Source organism: Canis aureus, chromosome 2 (assembly GCF_053574225.1).
Source record: "Canis aureus isolate CA01 chromosome 2, VMU_Caureus_v.1.0, whole genome shotgun sequence".
Classification (NCBI taxonomy): domain Eukaryota; kingdom Metazoa; phylum Chordata; class Mammalia; order Carnivora; family Canidae; genus Canis; species Canis aureus.
The window spans coordinates 3,596,154-3,617,286 of NC_135612.1; the positions used below are offsets into that span (position 1 = coordinate 3,596,154).

The 21,133-nt window shown below is 42.5% G+C and overlaps 1 protein-coding gene across 11 annotated transcripts in view; it reads right to left on the reverse strand.

Moving 5' to 3' along the window:
- FER (FER tyrosine kinase) overlaps window positions 1–20,115 on the reverse strand; it is a 434,062-nt gene extending 413,947 nt beyond the window's left edge. For 10 of the 11 annotated variants that reach the window (XM_077861843.1, XM_077861834.1, XM_077861824.1 and 7 more), the window contains exon 1: window positions 19,046–19,126. The gene's annotated coding sequence lies outside the window, so the exon portion shown is untranslated. Of the gene's footprint in view, window positions 1–19,045; window positions 19,127–19,910 lie in introns of those variants that run through there. The other variant, XM_077861808.1, reaches the window with a different exon arrangement.
- Window positions 20,116–21,133: the final 1,018 nt, after the last annotated feature.

The following is a 21,133-nucleotide window of genomic DNA, read 5'->3' on the forward strand; positions in this document are numbered from 1 at the left end:
TAACAAATGTACCAAAATTCATACAGAATCCAGTGTATTGCTCTGTTCTGTTCACCTAATTAAATTTTCTCTCTGTCTCTCTGTCTCTCTCTCTCTCTTTTTTTTTTTTTTTTTTTTTTGGTTTGGGTCTCTTCTGATTTCTTTAGAGTATATTTCTCTGAAGTTGATGTTGCCATTTTAGTACTTTGTTTTCTCATTCACCTATTCTCTGGGCAGGATGACAAGACAGAAAAACTCACCTCAAAAAAAAGAAAACAAGAGGAGTACTGACTGCCAGGGATCTAATCAGTATGGACACAAGTAATGTCAGAACTAGAGTTCAAATGTTGATTACAGAGATACTAGTGGGGCTTGAAATAAAAGCATGGAATACACTAGAGGATCCCTTTCTGGAGAAATAAAAGAACTAAAATCTAATCAATTTGAAATTTTAAAAAGGCTACCTACCAATAAGATGCAATAAAAAATGTAGGCTCTAACTGCTAGGATAAATGATAAAAGAGAATTAGTGATACAGAATAAAAACTGATGGAGAATAAGGAAACTGAGATAAACAACACTAGATCATGAGGGAAAAATTCAAGAGATAAGTGATACCATAAAGCAAAACAACATTAGAATAACTGAGATCCCAAAAGAAGAGGAAAGGGAAAGAGAGAGAGAGAGAAAGGCAGAAGGTATACTGGAGCAAATTATAGTGGAAAACTTCCCTAATCTTGGGGAGGAAACAGGCATTCAAGTACAGGAGACACAGAGAAGCCTCCTCAAAAACAATAAAAATAGGTCAACCCCCCCCCCCACACACACACACACACAATAGTGAAACTTGCAAATCTAAGGGACAAAGAGAAAATCCTGAAAGCAGCTCATGACAAGAGATCCATAACCTCCAAGGGTAGAAACAATAGACTGGCAGCAGACCTATCCACAGAGAGCTGGCAGGACAGAAAGGATTGGCATGATATATTCAGGGTGCTAAATGAGAAAAACATGCAGCCAAGAATACTTTATCAAGCTAGGATGTCATTAAAATCAGAGAGCTAAAAAGCTTCCAGAAACTAAAAGAATTTGTGATCACCAAACCAGCTCTACAAGGAATATTAAAAGGGATCCTTTAAGAAAAGACAGAGCCCAAAAGTAACACAGACCAGAAAGGAACAGAGACAATATACAGAAACAGTGACTTTACAGGTAATACAAGGCACTAAATTCATACCTTTCAATAGTTATTCTGAATGTAAATGGGCTAAATGCCCCAATCAAAAGACACAGGATATCAGATTGGATAGAAAAGCAAGACCCATCAATATGCTGTCTGCAAGGGACTCATTTCAGACCCAAAGACGCCTCCAGATTTTAAGTGAGGGGGTGGAAAACCATTTCTCATGATAATGGACATCAAAAGAAAGCTGGGTTGGCGATCCTTATATCAGACAAATTAGGTTTTAAACCAGAGACTATAATAAGGGATGAGGAAGGACACTATATCATAAATAAAGGGTCTATCCAACAAGATCTTACAACTGTAAATATTTATGCCCTTACATGGGAGCAGCCAATTATACAAGCCAGTTAATACCAAAATTAAAGAAACACATTGATGATAATATAATCATAGTAGGAGATTTTAACATCCCACTCAGTGCAATGGACAGATCATCTAAGCAAAGATAAATAAGGAAACAAGGGCTTTGAATGACACACTGGACAAGATGGACTTCATGGATATATTCAGAACATTCCATCCTAAAGCAACAGAATGCACGTTTCTCTCTAGTGCATGTGGAACATTCTCCAGAATAGATCGCTTACTGGGTCACAAATCAGGTCTCAACTGGTACCAAGACTGGGATCATTCCCTACATGTTTTCAGGCCACATGCTTTAAAACTGGAACTCAGTCACATGAGGAAACATGGAAAGAATTCAAATAGAGACTAAAAAGCATCCTGCTAAAGAATGAATGGGTCAACCAGGAAATTAAAGAATTTAAAAATCCATGGAAACAAACAAAAATGAAAACACAACTTTCAAAACTTCTGGGATGCAGCAAAGGTGGTCCCTAAGAGGGAAGTATATAGCAACACAAGCCTTTCTCAAAAAACAAGAAGGGTCTCAAATACATAACCTAACCTTACACCCCAAGGAGCTGGAGAAAAGAACAGCAAGTAAAGCCTAAATTCAGCAGGAGAAGAGAAATAATAAAGATTAGAGCGAAAGTCAATGAAATTGAAACCAAAAGAACATAATACATCAACAAAACTAGGAGCTGGTTCTTTGAAAGAATTAGTAAGATTGATAAACCCCTGCCCAAATTTATCCAAAAAAAAAAAAAGAGAAAGGATCCAAATAAAATCATGAATGAAAGGGAGATCACAACCAATACCAAGGAAGTACAAACAATTATAAGAACATAGTATAAGCAACAATATGCCAACAAATTAGGCAATCTGGAAGAAATGGATGTGTTCCTAGATACATATAAACTACCAAAACTGAAACAAGAATAAATAGGAAACCTGAACACACCCATAACCAGCAAGGATATTGAAGCAGTAATCAAAATTCTCCCAAAAAGAGTCCAGGGCTGGATGGCTTCCCAAGGGAATTCTACCAAACATTTAAAGAAGAAATAATACTTATTCTTCTAAAGCTCTTTTAAAAAATAGAAATGGAAGGAAAACTTCCAAACTCTTACTATGAGGCCAGCATTACCTTGATCCCCAAACCAGACAAAGACCCCACCAAAAAGGAGACTAACAGACCAATATCCCTGATGAACCTGGATGCAAAAATTCTCACCAAAATACTAGCCATTAGGATCCAAAAGTACATTACATGGATTATTCACCATGACCAAGTGAGATTTTTTCCTGAGCTGCAAAGGTGGTTCAAAATCCATAAATCCATCACCGTGATACACTACATCAATAAAAAAAGAAGAACCATATGATCTTCTCAATAGATACAGAAAAAGCATTTGACAAAGTACAGCATCCTTTCTTGATTAAAACTCTTCACAGTGTAGGGATAGGGGGAACACATGCCTCAGTATAATAAAAGCCATAGATGAAAAGCCCACAGTGAATAGCATTCTCAATGGGGAAAAATTGAGAGCTCAGGAACATGGAAGGGATATTCACTCTCAGCATTGTTGTTCAGCATAGTACTAGAAGTCCTAGCCTCAGTGATCAGACATCAACAAGAAATAAAAGGCATCCAAATTGGTAAAAAACACACTCTTACTCTTCGCAGATGTCATGACACTGTCTCCACCTCAAAAACTCCCCTCCAAAATTGCTAGAACTCATACAGGAATTCAGCAAACTGGCAGGATATAATATCAATGCACAGAAATCGGTCACATTTCTATACACTAACAATGAGATGGGAGAAAGAGAAATTAAGGAGTTGACCCCATTACAATAGCACCCAAAATCATAAGATACCTAGGAATAAACCTAAGCAAAGAGGCAAAGGATCTGTACTCAAAAAACTATAGAACGCTCATGAAAGTAATTGAGAAAGACACAAAGAAATAGAAAAGTGTTCCATGTTCATGGATTAGAACAAATATTGTTAAAATATCTATACCACCTAGAGCAAACTATACGTTCATTTTTTTTAAAGATTTTATTTATTCATGAGAGACACAGAGAGAGAGAGAGAGAGTGGTACAGAAACAGGCAGAGGGAGGACAAGCAGGCTCCATTCAGGAAGCCTGACGTGGGACTCGATCCCAGGTCTCCAGGATCAGGCCCTGGGCTGAAGGCGGCGCTAAAACCACTGAGCCACCCGGCTGCCCCAATCTATGCATTCAAATGCAATTCCTATCAAAGTATTATAAACTTTTTCACTGAGTTGGAATAAATAATCCTAAAATATGTATAGAACCAGAAAAAAAATAACTAAATAGCCAAAAGAATCTTGAAAAAGAAATCCAAAGTTGGTGGCATCACAATTCCCTATTTCAAACTCCATTACAAAGCTTTTATCATCAAGTCAGGATGGTACTGGCACAAAAACAGACACACAGGTCAACACAACAGGACAGAGAACCGAGAAATGGACCCTTAACTGTATGGTCAACTAATCTTTGACAAAGCAGAAAAGAATAGCCACTGGAAAAAGAACAGTCTCTTCAATAAATGGTGCTGGGAAAATTGGACATCCATGTGCAGAAGAATGAAAATGGACCACTTTCTTACACCAGACACAAAGATAAACTCAAAATGGATGAAAGACGTAAATGTAAAACAGAAATCCATCAAAATCCTAGAGGAGAACACAAGCAGCAACCTCTTTGACCTTGGATGCAGCAACTTCTTGCTAGACACATCTCAAAAGGTAAGGGAAACAAAGGCAAAAATGAACTATGGGGACTTCATCAAGCTAAAAATCTTTTGCACAGCAACGAAAATAGTTGATAAAACCAAAAGACAACCAACAGAATGGGAGAAGATATTTGCAAATGCCTTATCGGATAAAGGGCTAGTATCCAAAATCTATAAAAATCATCAAACTCAGCACCCAAAAAACAAATAATCTGATCAAGAAATGGGCCGAAGACAAGAACAGACATTTCTCCAAAGACATACAAATGGCCAACAGACACATGAAAAAAAATGCTCAGTATCACTCAGCACCATGGAAATACAAATCAAAAGCACAATGAGATATCACCTCACACCAGTCAGAATGGCTAAAATGAACAAGACAGGAAATGACAGATGTTGGCAAGGAGGCAATGAGGATCCTCTTACACTGCTGGTGGGAATGCAAGCTGGTGCAGTCAGTCTGGAAAACAGTATGGAGGTTCCTTAAAAAGTTGAGAATAGAGCTACCCTACGACCCAGCAATTGTTCTACTAGATATTTACTCCAAAGATACAAATGTAGTGATGCGAAGCGAAGGGTTTCCTGCACCCCAATTTTTACAGCAGCAATGTCCACGATAGTCAAACTATGGAAAGAGCCCTGATGTCCATTGACAGATGAATGGATAACGATGTGGTGTATACATATATAATGGACTACTACTCAGCCATCAAAAAATAAAATCTTGCCATTTTCAACAATATGGATGGAACTAGAGGGTATTATACTAAGTGAAATAAGTTGATCAGAGAACAAGAATTATATGATCTCATTCATATGTGGAATTTATGAAACAAAACAGAGGATCATAGGGGAAGATGAAATCAGAGAGGGAGACAAAACATAAGATACTCTTAATTATAAGAAACAAACTGAGGGTTGCTAAAGGGGAAGGGAGAAAAAGGGATGGGGTAACTGGGTGATGGGCATTAAGGAAGGAATGTGATGTGATGAACACCTGGGTGTTGTGTAAGACTGATGAATCACTGGAGACCTCTACCTCTGAAACTAATAATACACTGTATGTTAATTATCTGAACTCATATTTTTAAAAAATAATAAAATAAACCTTTAAAAGAAAAGAAAAAGCAGGAAAAGGTAACAAGAAGTATGGGAGAGGTAGGCAATTTCAAACTGATGTTATTCATCAACGACTTAGAACATGAAGTGATATTTCAGCCAGAACCTAAGGGAGATAAGGAAGTATGCTACGGATAGATAACTGGAAAAGAACATACCAGGCCAGGGGAATAATAAGTGTGAAGCACTTGTGTAAGGACAAGCAAGGAGCCCTGAATGGTAGAGACAACAGAAAAATCTGAGTTCAGAGAAAGATCCTGCATGAGAAGGAGAGCAAAACAAAACTAGCTCATTTTGAGGACTTGAGCTTCTACTCTGAGTTACATGGGAGGCCACTGCAAGGTTCTAAAGAAAGAAATTATCTTTTACTTTTTAAAAGGATGACACTAATATTCTGAGGCTAATTATCTGAGAGCCAAAGTAGTAGTGGGAACCTTGTTAGGAGTCACGAGGAAGACAGGATGGATTGTGTTGAACCAGAGTGAACCCCAGATGGAGGTGGTGAGAACTTGGTCAGATTTCAGATGTATTTTGAAGCCAACAAATATGCTGATTGTGTGGGGTAAATAAGAGAAAAAGAATCAAGGATAACTTCAAGGTTTGAGGTCTGAGCGAGAACAAGGATGAAGGTGCCAGTTACAGATGTGGGAATAATTTTTCTTAACTGGGTTTCTACCACTCCAATCTAAAAGAAGCTGGACAAATATAAAATTTATGCCAGAAATGAGGCAATACAAGTGACAGTCCTAAAATGTGGAACTGAGTCAGTATAAAAGTGGAGGGTGTTTGGCATCCCTCCATTGTAGGTTAAGAAGTCGGCAATCCTAAATAAAAAAAGCAGCTGGTAAACTGCCATGTCTTGTAAATTAGACTATGAGCCTCCTAAAGATGGAACTATAGGATATTTAGTAAAAAAAAAAAAAAAAAAAATCTTAGGATGTTGGTATATTGCCAACTATGCAGCAGTCTTCATAAGGTCATTCAAAAAAGCAGCATACTTTGAGTGAAGTCTTAATAAATCTTTTCAGTCTTTCACCACAAATCCAAGATGGCTGATAATCTTCCAATTTACAAGGATGAAAACTAAATATACCTAAACTAAAATTAGAGCATGTGACCATCAGAAACAAAATATGAGAGAAGCCTAATGCTCCAGGCTCATCCCCAAGCACCCTAGCAGAGAAGATATTTACCCATTATAAAGAACTATCCGCAGGGCGCCTGGGTGGCTCAGTCAGTTGAGCATCTGACTCCTGGTTTCAGCTCAGGTCATAATCTTAGGGTCCCAAGATCAAGCCCTACATCCAGCTCAGCACTCAGCGGGGAGTCTGCTTGAGATTCCCCCTCTGCCTCTGCCCCTCCCCCTACTTGCATTCTCTAAATAAATAAATAAAGTTTTTTTTAAAAAGAAGAAGAACTATGCCCTGTCACCCATCCTGGAAGAAGGGACACATTAGCTCTGAGTTACTACCTAGAGCAGCTGCTCTCAATGGCTAGAAAGAGAAGCCAACAAGAAAACTGAGAAACCTACGATCTGCATGGTTTCTCAATCTCAGTACTACTGGCATTTTGATCTAGAAAATTCTATGTTGTAGGAGGCTGTCCTGTCCATTGTAGAATATTTAACAGTATTTTTGGGCTCTACCTACTAGATACTAGCAACATCTACCTAATTTCCCCGTCCCAACCTCCCATTATAACAACAGAGATGTCTCTAGACATTGCCACATGTCCCCTGAGGTAAGAACTGCCCCATGTTGTGGAACCACTGGGTGACGGTGATGGGAAAATTCTTTAGAGGCATACCAGGCAATGATTTGATTCCAGAACTAGGATTCAGACTTTAGGTACTTGAGAGAATCTGATCAAATGCAAATCAATAAAATATTAATTTTTAAAAAGTTGTATTGCCCAAGAAACTCCTCACAAAGATTTGTTACTGCTCAACCCCTAATACAGCTCCTGGGACCACAAAACCTCATCAATATAAAGTAAGTTGTTGAGGCAATGTAGTCCCCAGTACAGGAATCTCTCAGTAGTCACCCTGTCTCTAACTAGGAGAAAAAAAAAAAAAAAAAAAAAAGACCTTCCTGGTTGGTACAACCAAAGACAGCCATATTGGCTAATCAAAAATTGTATTCCGGGCAGCCCAGGTGGCTCAGCAGTTTAGCACCGCCTTCAACCCAGGGCCTGATCCTGAAGACCTGGGATCGAGTCCCACATCAGGCTTCCTGCATGGAGCCTGCTTCTCCCTCTGCCTGTGTCTCTGCTCCATTCTCTCTCTCTCTCTCTCTCTCTCTGTCTCTCATGAATAAAAAAAATAAAAATAAAAATAAAAAATCGTATTCCGCTGCCAGGGCAAAGAGTCTTTGCCATACCTGTCCAGTGAAATATGCACATGTCATGGAATGGAAAATCTCTGTAGATTGTTTCTCTTTTCTAATTGAGAGTTTTTATTGTCTTTATGCTATTTTCCTTCTACCACTGAATAGAAGCTTTATTACCATTAGTTATACGTATCATTTAACAGTAACTTCCTAAACCCTAAGTGTATCTATTCAAACAAAACCCAGAGAAATTACCCAGAGATCTTAGTTAGATGCAGTACTTAAAGGAGTCTTTGAGCTGCCTTCCTTTGTTGGGGGGCAGGTGCTAAATGCACTGGAAGTTGTAAGTGAAAAATTTGCACTGTCAGGTGAGGGCATTTTTTTTAAGGTTATGTATGTGTAGAAGGACATGTATGCACACTGAGGATTGTAGGGAGTCTTTTAGTTATGCCTGCCCAGTATCCACTGCCCCTTCCCAAGTCACACTACAGTCTTTCTTTCAGTGACCTCAGTCCACATGATTCAGACCATGTGACTGACCATACTCCCTATTCCCAGTTCCAGCAGTTAGTACCTGATCCAGACCTAGTCTATTATCAGATGCTATCCCTTTGGCCACAGATGTCAAAGATGGAAATGTGAGATGTAATCCTAGGATTTATACTAGTGAGATGTATATCCTATCCATTCAGTGAGATGTAATCCTAGGATTTATACTAAAACTATAGGTAAGGGAAACATATTTTATATTGGGTCCACTACTTTCAAGATTGTAAGCCTCGGGGCCCCTGGATGGCTCAGTGGTTGAGCATCTGCCTTTGACTCAGGGTGTGATCCTGGGCTCAAGTCCCACATTGAGCTCCCCGCAGGGAGTCTGCTTCTCCCTCTGCCTGTGTCTCTGCCTTTCTCTGTGTGTCTCTCATGAATAAATAAGTAAAATCTTAAAAAAAAAATTAAAAAAAATGTAAGCCTAGAGCCATCAGAGGGCTCTACATGGAGAAAGCCTACCTGAAAGTACCTGTAACACAAGAGATAGCCACTAAGTAGGTGCTGAGGCCATTATTTGTGCCCTTAAAACCATCTGCATTTGAAGAAAGTACACTACTGTCTGTGCCAGTAGCCCAAACTAGTATGAGTAGGGTTTCGATCTCATACAACTGAAAGGAACTGAAAATTTTAATTATCAGTTATCAAATGAAACTGATAGTCAATTTTCAAATGAAAAAAAAAAAAAAAAAAACCCTGAAGCTCTAAGAGTTAAATTATTTGCCTAAATTCATACAACAAATTACAAGTAGTGTAGATTCAACCCTAGGCAGGTCTGGTTTTAATATGAATGCTTTTTCTACTACATCATACTCTTGTTCAGGAAAAACAGCCTGAAAGTTCTCTTCAGTTTGTAATTATCCGGAGCCATAAGGTAAGTCCTTACATAGAGTGAGTACTCTATTAACATTTGCTGCATGACCAAAAAAGGAAGAGTCTTATGTCCTCCTATTCTCTGTCCTTCTCCTGTCCAACCTACCTCTTAAGTTATGCAGAACATTTCTGAATTATTTTTATAACATAGGCCAACTTGAGGACATGTCTATTTCTTTACCACCCTCACCCTCCTCTAAAAACTGTATCAATATATATAATAAAGCAAGTGTCTCTAAACCAAGCCACTTCAATCCTAGAATGCCAGTTCCAGCCATAGGGTAAATCAAATCATAGGCTCCAACGCACAAATGGGAAGTCAGAACCCTAGAAAGAGACCATCACCAAGGTCTAGCCACTCTTTAAAATAAACTGTGAAATTCAGAAAAGGACACAGATTATTCTATTAAGTGAGAATACTGCTATTCATGTTAATATTTTAAGATATTTGTAAGAACTACAACAACTTCTATAAAGTACCAGCTATTTATAAACAGCCAAATCTCTTTCAAATATTATTAAGGGTGACAGAGAAGGGAAGTGGGACAGGATTTATGAATATAGGATCCCTGACATTTTCAAGAAATCTGTCTAAAACCATGAGAATTTTTGACAAAGCTGGAACCCTCAGTAACAATGCTTCACAGGTCAACTTTTGTTTTCCCTGGGAGGGATGGTGGATTGACTCACAACCAGGTCAAAGGACTCACTGGATTCAACATTCCATTTGTACACCTTCTCAAAAATATCTACTTTCTGGCTAACATCTACCACTTTCTTAGATTTCTTTATTTTTCTTTATTTCTAGCAGCTGGGTTTCTTTGTCAGGAAAATTTTTCTTACAAAGACACGATGTTTCAGCACTTGACAAAAGTTATATTATAGGACAACCTCAAACACAAAACAAAGCCAAGACAAGAAGTGAACATTGGGCAGTTAGCTAGAGGGTCATGCATGTACAAGGGTCTCACTTCCAGTAAGAATTCTTTGGAGCAAAACTGCAAGAATTTCAACATGGACCCTGAGAATCACTCCCAGATAACTGAAACTGCTGTCAAATCCAGGATTGCTAACAGTTTATTTTATTTAGACATTTACCACTTGCATTCATTTCAGGTTTAGCATAGAGAAGAACTAAATTCAAATCCCAGTTAACACTTTATAGCTGGGTCTCCTTGGAAATAGGATGTGACCTGACATTGGTTTCAGATCACAAAAAGGAAAATACAAGGTAACTGATTTACAGAGTTGTCAAGAAAATCAAAACAAATGCATAAGGAGTGTCTAAAACTTTCAGCAGGCACCAAATGTTAATATCCCACCCCATAACAATATCTGAATCCATGTAATTTCCTTAAAAACTTTTACTGACAGAAATTGTTTCTACCTTGAAGGTTAAAATGTTTGTGGGGGGGAGGGAAAAAGTAATATATATGAACACTTAATCATAATACAATATGTTACATTATTTATACATATATATACATACTTGTATATGGTAGTAAGAGAAAGAAATTAGTTCCCTGCTTTGTAAAAATGTTCTATTATACATAATCTAGATAAAGATCCTATACTTTGCCCAATATAACTGTTTATATATAAGGTAAGTCCTTACATAGAGTGAGTACTTATATATAACTGGAATAGCGATCTAACAAGTTGCCATTAATGATTACTTAAGACAACTGCATTGTTTAGATCCCTTTAATTACTTTACTATTGACAATTTATTCAATATATAGAAAGCTAATAGGCCTCACAAAGTCTACTTAACCAGAATACACAAATTTAGATTGAATTAAGAATGGATATGAAATGTGACAGTGACTAGATCCATATCGTTAGAAAGTCTACCATAAACCACAGATTCCATACTGGGGGGAAAAAAAAGGTGATGCTTGAAAATGTCTCCTTTGCACCTAGCAAATCTGCAAAACATTAATGAAAGCTGAAATGATGGTTAACCTGTATAATAGTATATACAGAAAGCATGTGATTCAGAAGGAAATATAATTTAAGAGAAAGTGAGGACACTGTATAAACATTTTCATGAAGTAAGAGGTGGTATGGTGGCTAGGGTAGATGCTGTTCCAGTTACCATCCAAACTGAGTATTAGTAAGAGTCAAATGCATTTTCTTTTGTAGAGCGTGAAAATAACAAAAGAGCCCCCACCAACTAACAAGAGCAGCTTGGGAAATCCTGCCCTGCTGGATACTCATGGAGCAGAAAGGACACAAAAACTAGAGAAATGTTCCATTCCAAGGACACCATATCCAAGAAACAGCAGCAAGTATCAGGCATTGCAGTTACCAAGAACTCACTCTTCATCTTTGCAACAACGCAGCAGCCTTCACGATCAAATCTGAAATACTCTTTCATTCTGCAAACCCCAGGACACAGAGGAGTCAAGAATAAGAACCTTTGCTGTAATATACACTAATGATGTAATGCAAAATCTTCCAGACTTCATTTGAGAAGCAAAAAAAAAAAAAAAAAACTGTTTAACAATAGAATTGTTTAGGGTCTGGAGGGATCACTTAAAAATTTTCAATGAAATTTGACTGTATTTTATGAAGTTATATCCCAGACCCACAAAGCATTGGAGAAATAACACTCGCTAACGCCCAGGGTCCAATGAACATAGGTTTTCTAAGTCTTCACCTCTAACTATATATTATATATACCACCTCTATCCAGGAAGACCTATTTAAAAGCAATCTCATTCACAGCAATATAAAGATACTTTTCTGACTGAACTGATGTAAAGAGCATTTTTATACACTAAACTCCTAGAATATAAATATTTGAGCATTAAGGACTTCCCCCTTTCCTAAAACCATTTGTCCCAGGGCACCTGGGTGGCTCAGTAAGTTAAGCATCTGCCTTCAGCTCAAGTCACAATCTCAAAGTCCTGGGATAGAGCCCCTGGGATGGAGCCTCCAGTCAGGCTCCCTGCTCAGCAGGAAATCTGCTTCTCCCTCTCCCTCTGCTGCTCCCCCTACTGTGCTCTCTCTCTTCCCCTCTTGCTCTGTTAAATAAAATCTTTCTTTAAAAAAATTAATAAAACCATTTGTTTTTTTTAATTTTTATTTATTTATGATAGTCATACAGAGAGAGAGAGAGGCAGAGACACAGGCAGAGGGAGAAGCAGGCTCCATGCACCGGGAGCCCGACGTGGGATTCGATCCCGGGTCTCCAGGATCGCGCCCTGAGCCAAAGGCAGGCGCCAAACCGCTGCGCCACCCAGGGATCCCTAATAAAACCATTTGTACCACTACAGAAATACTTTTTTCTGCAAGTAAAATAATTTATACTGGAAAACTTCCATTTTTCTACAATTCACATTATTTTATTTACAATAAAGACCATGGAGTTACTGCTCACTTATTTTTAAATGTTCATTACCAGTTACTCTGATTTTTAAATGTCAGACTCTTCATTATCAGCTACATAAAAGTAATAGTCATCTTTTCTTCGGGAGCATTACAAGACTGACCAGTGAAGAGGCATTCGTTTCAGAAAAACATCGAAGTGACTTGGGTCTCAACTCTGGTACTAGGTGTGTCTCAAAGATCTCTCACTAATAACAGTTACACACATTTTTAAATGACTTGCTTTCCTTGGGACATCAGAGTAGATTCAAATTTATCCCCATGATGATGTCACCCTCAATCACTTGCATTCTGCTATGCTTTCTTGAGTGGAGGAGGGTGAGACGAAGTCACAGAGAGCATGCTGGGAAACTGCACACTAGAATATGTCACACATGTACATAGCTCATACTCGAGTCGGAAAAAAGTTGAAAATCACTTAGATGCAAAATTTTGTTTTACTGCCGAATAGGACATAAAAACTATGTGATCCAACTCCTAACTCTTCATTCAGCTCAGTGCTTTTTCATGACACTCTGCTCTGTGCACTTAAATTACAAGTGTGTGCTTTTTAGGAATTAGAATCCTACACTTATAGAATGCACATTTTGAAATGGAGATATTTATAAAAATAATTGTTCCCTAAAGAACAATTATACACATTAATAGTAGTAGGAAAAGATGCACATAAGAGTTTTAAGTACCGTTATCTCTGAAAAATAAAATGTCAGATCAAGTAAATGTTGTTTAAGGAAGGGGATAATACTAGTTAGACATTAAAGGAAGTAACATTTAGCTTTTTTGTACCACTTTTAAGCAAATATTTGTGGCTAAAATGAGAGGAATTTTGGGAAAGCATCCACCCACAGATGATAATCTAAGGTGAAAGAAAAATAATTCAGGAATCCAGACAAACTAGACATATTTTGGGATAAAAAAGCATTTAAAGTGAATTTCCAATTACCCCTACTGAGACATAGTAAAGAACTATAAAAGAACAGCTAGTAGGAGATACAGGTAATTATTTCCTCTGTACAAACACAAATGTCATTTGATTTACTCAAATTTAATGTACATTACTGAACATCCAAAGTCTAAAATTTGAGGACTTTTAGGATGGTAGAAGCAGCACAGTAATACTAGAAGAGATAAAATGAAAGCTACCATGTAAGGAAGTGAATATGAAAGCTGAGGATTTCCTAAATTCAGACATTTTACCAAGACTGTCAAATTCCTCTTCATGACAACCTTGTGAGGCAATCTTATCATCCTCATTTTACAGATGAGGAGACTACGATTTAAACAGATCAAATATCTTGCCCAAGGTCCCACAGAAGAAAATTCTGATTTGTGACTGAAACCCAGATTAGCTGGCTCCAAAAGAAATAAACCTTCTCTCACTACACCCTGCAACCTGGCAAAAAAAAAACACCTGCATTAAAAATTTTAGTATTTTAATTAAAACCTTCAAAAGGAGGAGATGATATCAGGTTTATAGTAAGTGATGATATATAGACTAATATTAGTCATAGTTTGATAACTATACACAAATGTTTAAAAAATATTTCCAAGTCATCCATAACATTAAATTTTATAAAGCTAAATATTTACTATTCCCCGAAATGCAGAAATTTGAAAAATTTTGTAGAAGGGCACTAAGTAAATTTGATCCTACCTAGATATTTTGAACCCAAAGGAAAAACGTGAGCGGTCCCTTATTTTGTCAGCCACACAGCAGCGTTGCATGGGTAACTAGGATTATGCTTTTAAGGAAAAGTGGGAAATTGCTTGTCTGATTTCTTTTGTTTTAACTCTAATATGTCCTCTATTTATTCTTTTCTATTTTTCCTCTATATCTTGGGAGTCTTCTTCTAAATTAGGGTAACCAAGTTTTGACTTCAGGAACTGCAGATGCAGATCTACTGCAATAAAGCCCACAGAACTGTAGTGATCGGTAGTGTATTACAGAAGAAACAAAAGTTTCCGTTATTTTCCAAAGTATTGACTCATGGAATTACTTATTCTCTATACTCTTTTGTTGTTCTTGCTGTTGTTTTAATGTAAGCTCTACGCCCAGCGTGGGGCTTGAATTCATGACCCTGAGATCAGGTGTCCCATGCTCTACTGACAGCTAGCCAGGTGCCCCATTTCTCTATAGTCTTTTTAGCTGATCATAAAAAATTTAACTTTTATTTTTAAAAAGATAAAAATAGTAAAGAATGAAGAAAAGAGGGAGAGAGGTAGGTTAAAAAAAAAAAATGGACCCTCAATTAAAAAATATCTAAACACCTTATTTTTGAAGTTCCAAAACTGTAACCTGCTTGTTCTCTTCATCTCTCAGGTTGTGTGGTAAATTAACCACACTTAAGCATGTCAAAGTCAAATGAGATATGGAGAAACAATGACAAAGCAATTTAAGATCTATAAATCCTGAGACATAGTTCTTAATTTCAATATTTAAGAAATTAGTTATATACATGAGCTAAGCATGAAAAACAGATTTAGGGTATATGAACACCGAAAAGCAGGATTCAATTACTCAAAGAAGAATGCAGAAATTTCCTAAGTATGGAAAAACTACAAATATACACATACATGAATTTATGTTCATTTATTATTCTTTTACTATAAAGTTCTATGTTAAAACATTCTTCTGGCAACACCATGAAACAATACTCAAGATAGTTTTGAGTCCTATCAAAACACTGACTTAAATGTGTCTAATTACTTCATTTTCCACGAAATAGTTCTACTAAAATAAGTTCCCATTTATAGGCTTTCTTTTTCCATTACAAAAATACACTTATTCCAATACAACATACATGAGATTGATCCAATTTATTAAGTATGTTACTGAAACGCTGGATAATTCATAGCTCTTTGGACCTGTCTTCAAAAGAAGATGCTCATTTGAAAATCAAGTACAAAAAAATAAAATAAAATAAAATAAAAATAAAAATAAAAATCAAGTACAGGGGGATCCCTGGGTGGCGCAGCGGTTTGGCACCTGCCTTTGGCCCAGGGCGCGATCCTGGAGACCCAGGATCGAGTCCTACGTCAGGCTCCCCATGCATGGCGCTTGCTTCTCCCTCTGCCTGTGTCTCTGCCTCTCTCTCTCTCTCTCTCTCTGTGTGTGACTATCATAAATAAATAAAAATTAAAAAAAAATCAAGTACAAAACTATCATCTACTAACATAGGCGTCCAATTTTAAAACAAGCTTTTATTTGTGTAACAAGTTCATTTGATTTCTTTTTTTTCGTATTACCAAAATGCAACTTACTCCTCTGGGCCTTGATGTACAAACATGACTTCCTAATCACTCACAAGATTGCTTTGTAAGACTCATGGAAATTAAATTACTATAGTTTTTATAAACACTATTCCCATCTGCAAATGGAAATTAAGCTCCTTACAATATTTTAGTATGTCACATATATATATATATGTCATATATTTTTATATGTTATGTATTTTTTTTAGTATGTCATATATTTACGCTGGTTTTCAAACTGGATCATTTCAGTTCCTCTGTTCCTCTTTCTTTACTGTGTAATAGCTATCTTGGAAATGTTATTGCTGTGTAGGTGGTTGGGTAGTTACTGCAAATTCAACATTCTTCCATTATTTGAAATTTTTTATAGAATAAAGAAGAAAAAAATGGCAGCTCGAAATGTTCACAGGCCAGAGTTATAACTATGTTAATAACGGAAGATGATGGGCATCCCGGGTGGCTCAGCGGTTTAGCGCCGCCTTCAGCCCAGGGCGTGATCCTGGAAACCGGGGATGGAGACCCACGTCGGGCTCCCTACAGGGAGCCTGCTTCTCCCTCTGCCTCTCTCTCATTCTCTGTCTCTGTGTCTCTCATGAATAAATTTTTTAAAAATTATTAAAAAAAAAATAACTGAAGATGAAATGCAAGTGATTTGTCTACCAAAAGTATGAATTCTTACTTCCAAACTACCGACATCAACCTTTAACGTAGTGCAGGAGCTGCATTAACATAATTTTACCTGGTATATAGTTAATGCTTCCTGCCATTGGTGCAGAAGAGAAACAGATCTTTACCAAAGGTCTTTCAGGAAGAAAACAGAGAAAAGGTTTCCAAGTATGTCGCATACTCTTAATATATTCTCAGCACCTTTGGAAGTATAGTTCCCTTGGCTCGAGAGTACTAGCATAAAGGATTCTTGGTTTACAAAAGATGACATTCAGCCTTCCTTTGCATTCTGACAAATGTGTGGTTTTTGAGTATTTCTAAGGGCCATAAGGTATACCAAAACTACATCCCCAAACTTATGAGATCATTAAATTTTGCAAGGGTGTTATTGATTCCTGTTCTCATTCCATAGGTTAAAAAGTGTTTTCCTAGTCTTTAATCACTAAAAGTTTTGGCTTTTTCTTATTAATTTTTCCATAACACTTTTATATATAACGACTCCATTGGGGAAATTGTGTTATTGTCTTAAAATACTTGGGAGAAAGTGGGAAATGGAACTACTACACTTTCAGAGCAGTTCATGTCAAAGTGACAGTGAGACCAGTATAAATATATGTAGCTTCTTACGAATTAAAATGATACAGGGGTTTTTTTGACCATTCAGGTGAATGTAAATGAAAGACTATCAGCCTTAGTCAATTTTTAGATTCACAGCTGCATAGCACGACATATCAAAATCACGAGTGTACAAAGTAAAAGAACGACCACTTCACAGTTCATCTGTGCACCACGACGCCCCGGGCCCAGCCCAGCCAACACCTACACCAACACCTACACCTACACCTACACCTACACCAACCCAACCCAACCCAACCAGCGTTTCAGGAAGTTGATACGAAGACTCTGGGGCAGAAAACGACCCTCAAGGTGCATCCAAACCCCTCCTCAGCCGTAAATGGCAAAGAGAGTACAGAGCAGACCCTGCCTCCTGGCATGAGCTTCACGCTTCACAGTTCATCTCCTGACTACGCCTCGGGGGTCCCCCGCCCAGGCAGACTTGGCGATTGGATAAAAGGGAGACATCGGGGAGGTTCTTGGACGGGAGATGGGCTGGGGAGGGCACCGGAGTCAAGGGGGACCACAGGGCCCGAGAGGTGGGACGGGACCCAGGGGGCACCTGGGATTGGGGTGGGCGCCGGGGTCGAGGAGGGCCACGGGGACCAAGAGATGGGACGGGACCCAGGTGCACCTGGGGCTGGAGAGGGTACCTGGGGCTGGAGAGGGCGCCGCGATCAAGGGGAACCACAGGGCCCGAGAGGTGGGATGGGACCCAGGTGCACCTGGGGCTGGGGAGGGCACCTGGGGCTGGAGAGGGCGCCGCCGTCAAGGGTGGCCACAAGGCCCGAGAGATGGGATGGGACCCAGGTGCACCTAGGGCTGGGGAGGGCACCTGGGGCTGGGGAGGGCGCCGCCGTCAAGGGGGACCACAGGGCCCGAGAGGTGGGATGGGACCCAGGTGCACCTAGGGCTGGGGAGGGCACCTGGGGCTGGGGAGGGCGCCGCCGTCAAGGGGGACCACAGGGCCCGAGAGGTGGGATGGGACCCAGGTGCACCTAGGGCTGGGGAGGGCACCTGGGGCTGGAGAGGGCGCCGCCGTCAAGGGGGACCACAGGGCCCGGGAGGTGGGATGGGACCCAGGTGCACCTAGGGCTGGGGAGGGCACCTGGGGCTGGGGAGGGCGCCGCCGTCAAGGGGGACCACAGGGCCCGGGAGGTGGGATGGGACCCAGGTGCACCTAGGGCTGGGGAGGGCACCTGGGGCTGGGGAGGGCGCCGCGATCAAGGGGGACCACAGGGCCCGGGAGGTGGGATGGGACCCAGGTGCACCTAGGGCTGGGGAGGGCACCTGGGGTTGGGGGGGGCGCCGGGGTCGGGGTTGAGAGGGACTAAGGGCCCAAGACGTGGGATGGGACCCAGAGGCACTGGAGCTGGGGGGGCACCTGGGGCTGGGGGGGGCACGTGGGGCTGGGGGGGCACGTGGGGGGCACCTGGCGGGGGCACTGGGCAGGGCGCCGGGGGCGGGGGGGGTGGCCGGAGGGGGGAGGAGGGCCGCGGCCGGAGAAGGGGGCGCGGGCCCGCGGGGTGGAGCCGCCCACCCGCCCGCCCCGCCCCCGCGCGCAGCCCCCCGAGCCGGCGGCGGGGCGGGGCCGCTGTGCCCGCCTCAGCCCTGGGGCGCCGGCCGCGGCCCAAGAGCGCGAGCCCCGGGGCGGGGTGGGGTCGGGGGTCGGGGGTCGGGGGCCCGGGGGCAGCGCGGCGCGGCCCGAGCGCGGGGCGGGGGCGGGGGCGGGGGCGGCCGAGGCGGAGGAAGAGCCCCGGGCGCCGCCGCAGCTCCGCGCAGCGTCCCGGCGCCCCCCTGCGGGCGGGGAGTGTTGCCCCCGCTCCCCGCCCCCGCCCCCGCCCCCGCCGGCCGTCCGCCCCCCCCGGCGTCGCCCCGGGCAACAGCGCCAGCCGCCGGCGGCGCGGAGCTCACCTACCTAGGACCTGACAAGCAGGAGCCCCTCAGACCCGGGAGCCAGTCGCCACCCCGCGTCACGGGGGCCGCCGCAGCCAATGGGCGCCGCCGTCACGGGCGGCCGCGGCCAATCAGGGCGCTCTCCGGTCCCCGGGCACCTCGAGGCCGCAGCCAATGGGCGCGCGCCGGGGGCGGGCGCTGCGGCGGCCCCCCCTCCTCCCCCACCTCCCAGGAGGCGGGGCGCGGCCGAGGCCCGGAGGGCGGGGGGGCCCGGATGGGCGGGGCGGGGCCCGGGGGGCGGGGGCGGGGGCCGGGGCGCCCGACGGCCTGGGGCGTGCGCTGCCCTCCTGCAGCCCGGGAGCGGGCGGGAGCGGGCGGGAGGCGGACGGGAGCGGGCGGGAGGCGGGCGGGAGCGGGCGGGAGGCGGACGGGAGCGGGCGGGAGCGGGCGGGAGGCGGACGGCGGCGTCACAGGAAACTTGGGGAGGCTCGGCCGGCCGCGACCGGGAAGTGGCCGGGCCGGGGGCGATAAGCGGGGCCGCCCGCGGGGGACGACCCGGAGGAGCGGCCGCCGGAAGGGGCCGCGGGGGCGGGGCGGGGCGGGCGGTCCCGGGGGCCGCCGCTCACCCCCGGAATCCTCCGCCCTTCCCCGCGCGCGGTGCACGCGGGCGCTCTCGGCTCGGCTCGGCTCGGCCGACGCAGGGCTCCCCCCCCGGAGCTCCCGGGGCCTGCGGGCGGTCGGACCTGCCGCGGGGGCGCGCCCGAGCGTGCGGCGGGGCCCCCGCCCGGATCCCCCCAACCGATGCCCGCCGCGATCCCGACCCGGCCCCCGCCCCGTCCCCGCCGCCCGGCCCCCACCCGGTCCCCACCCGGCCCCGCCGCCCTGACCTCTTCCAGCGCCCGGGTGCGCGGCCCACCCCGACCGGCTGGCTCCTCCAGGGAGGGTGGTTCAGGAGCGCCTTCACCCAAAAGAATTTGGTGGGAAGTGAGTAACGTGAGCTAGACGGAGATAACCAGGTGATCCGCGGCAGCAGCCCAGGTGCCCTGGTCCCTGTGGCCGGGCGTGCGCGCAGCCACCTCTGAAGGCTCCGCATCCCGTCGTCGGTGGAAGCACATTCTTTGCCTGGAGCAAATTAACGTCAACCTCCTCTCCACCCTCCCCCACCCCACCCCACCCAGAAACTTTTGAATTACGTGGAAGCCAAAGAAGAGTGGTGAATTTTCTGTTTTCAGCAGTGGTACCTGTTTAAGCACAGCGAACAGCCCTGCACAGAGACAAACCTTAAATTGGGCTTTGCTTGTCTGCTGTTTCAAAGTCAAAAAAAAAAAAAAAGGAAGGCAAAAATAATGCTGTTAAACAGAAAAAAAGTTTTAAGAACCTTAACTGTTCCTCTTAAAGATGTGGGAAGAGATTTCCCTTTCTCAGTTTGCCTTAGAAAACCTGTTGTTGAATATTCTTACTTCTTTGTATATACATTCTTTTTAAAAGTAGTTAGGTCGCTGTCAGTTAGTGTTTTGTCAGCTTTACATTCCAGGAATGTCTTTAAAGACTTGGGAGATACCGAGATATCACTCTGAAATGGGAACATCTAGAGCCGAGCAGCACCCAGAAATGGATAAAGAAAATGTGAGACAGAGGAGATACCACTCGGCCAGAAAAAAGAATGGAATCTTGTCACTTGCAACTCTGAGGATGCACCTTGATGATACTGTGCTAACTGAAATAAGTCAGGCAGAGAAAGACAAATAGCCTATGATCTCACTTTATGTGGAATTTAAAAAAAAAAAAAGCTCATAGATGCAAAGAGCAGACTGATAGCTGGGAGTGAGACTGAAATGGATGAAGGGGGTCAGAAGACACAAATTTCCAGTTATGAAATAAATATGCCATGTGGATGTAATGTACACCACGGTACTATACTTAATATTATAGTGCATCTTTGAAAGTTGCTAAGACAGTAAATCTTAAGAGTCCTCATCACAAGTTAAAAGACTGTTGTAACTATGTATGATTCCAGATATGAACTAGACACATGATCATTTTGCTATCTATACAAATATCAAATCATTATGTTAAACATCTGAAATCAATATAATATGTCAATTATACT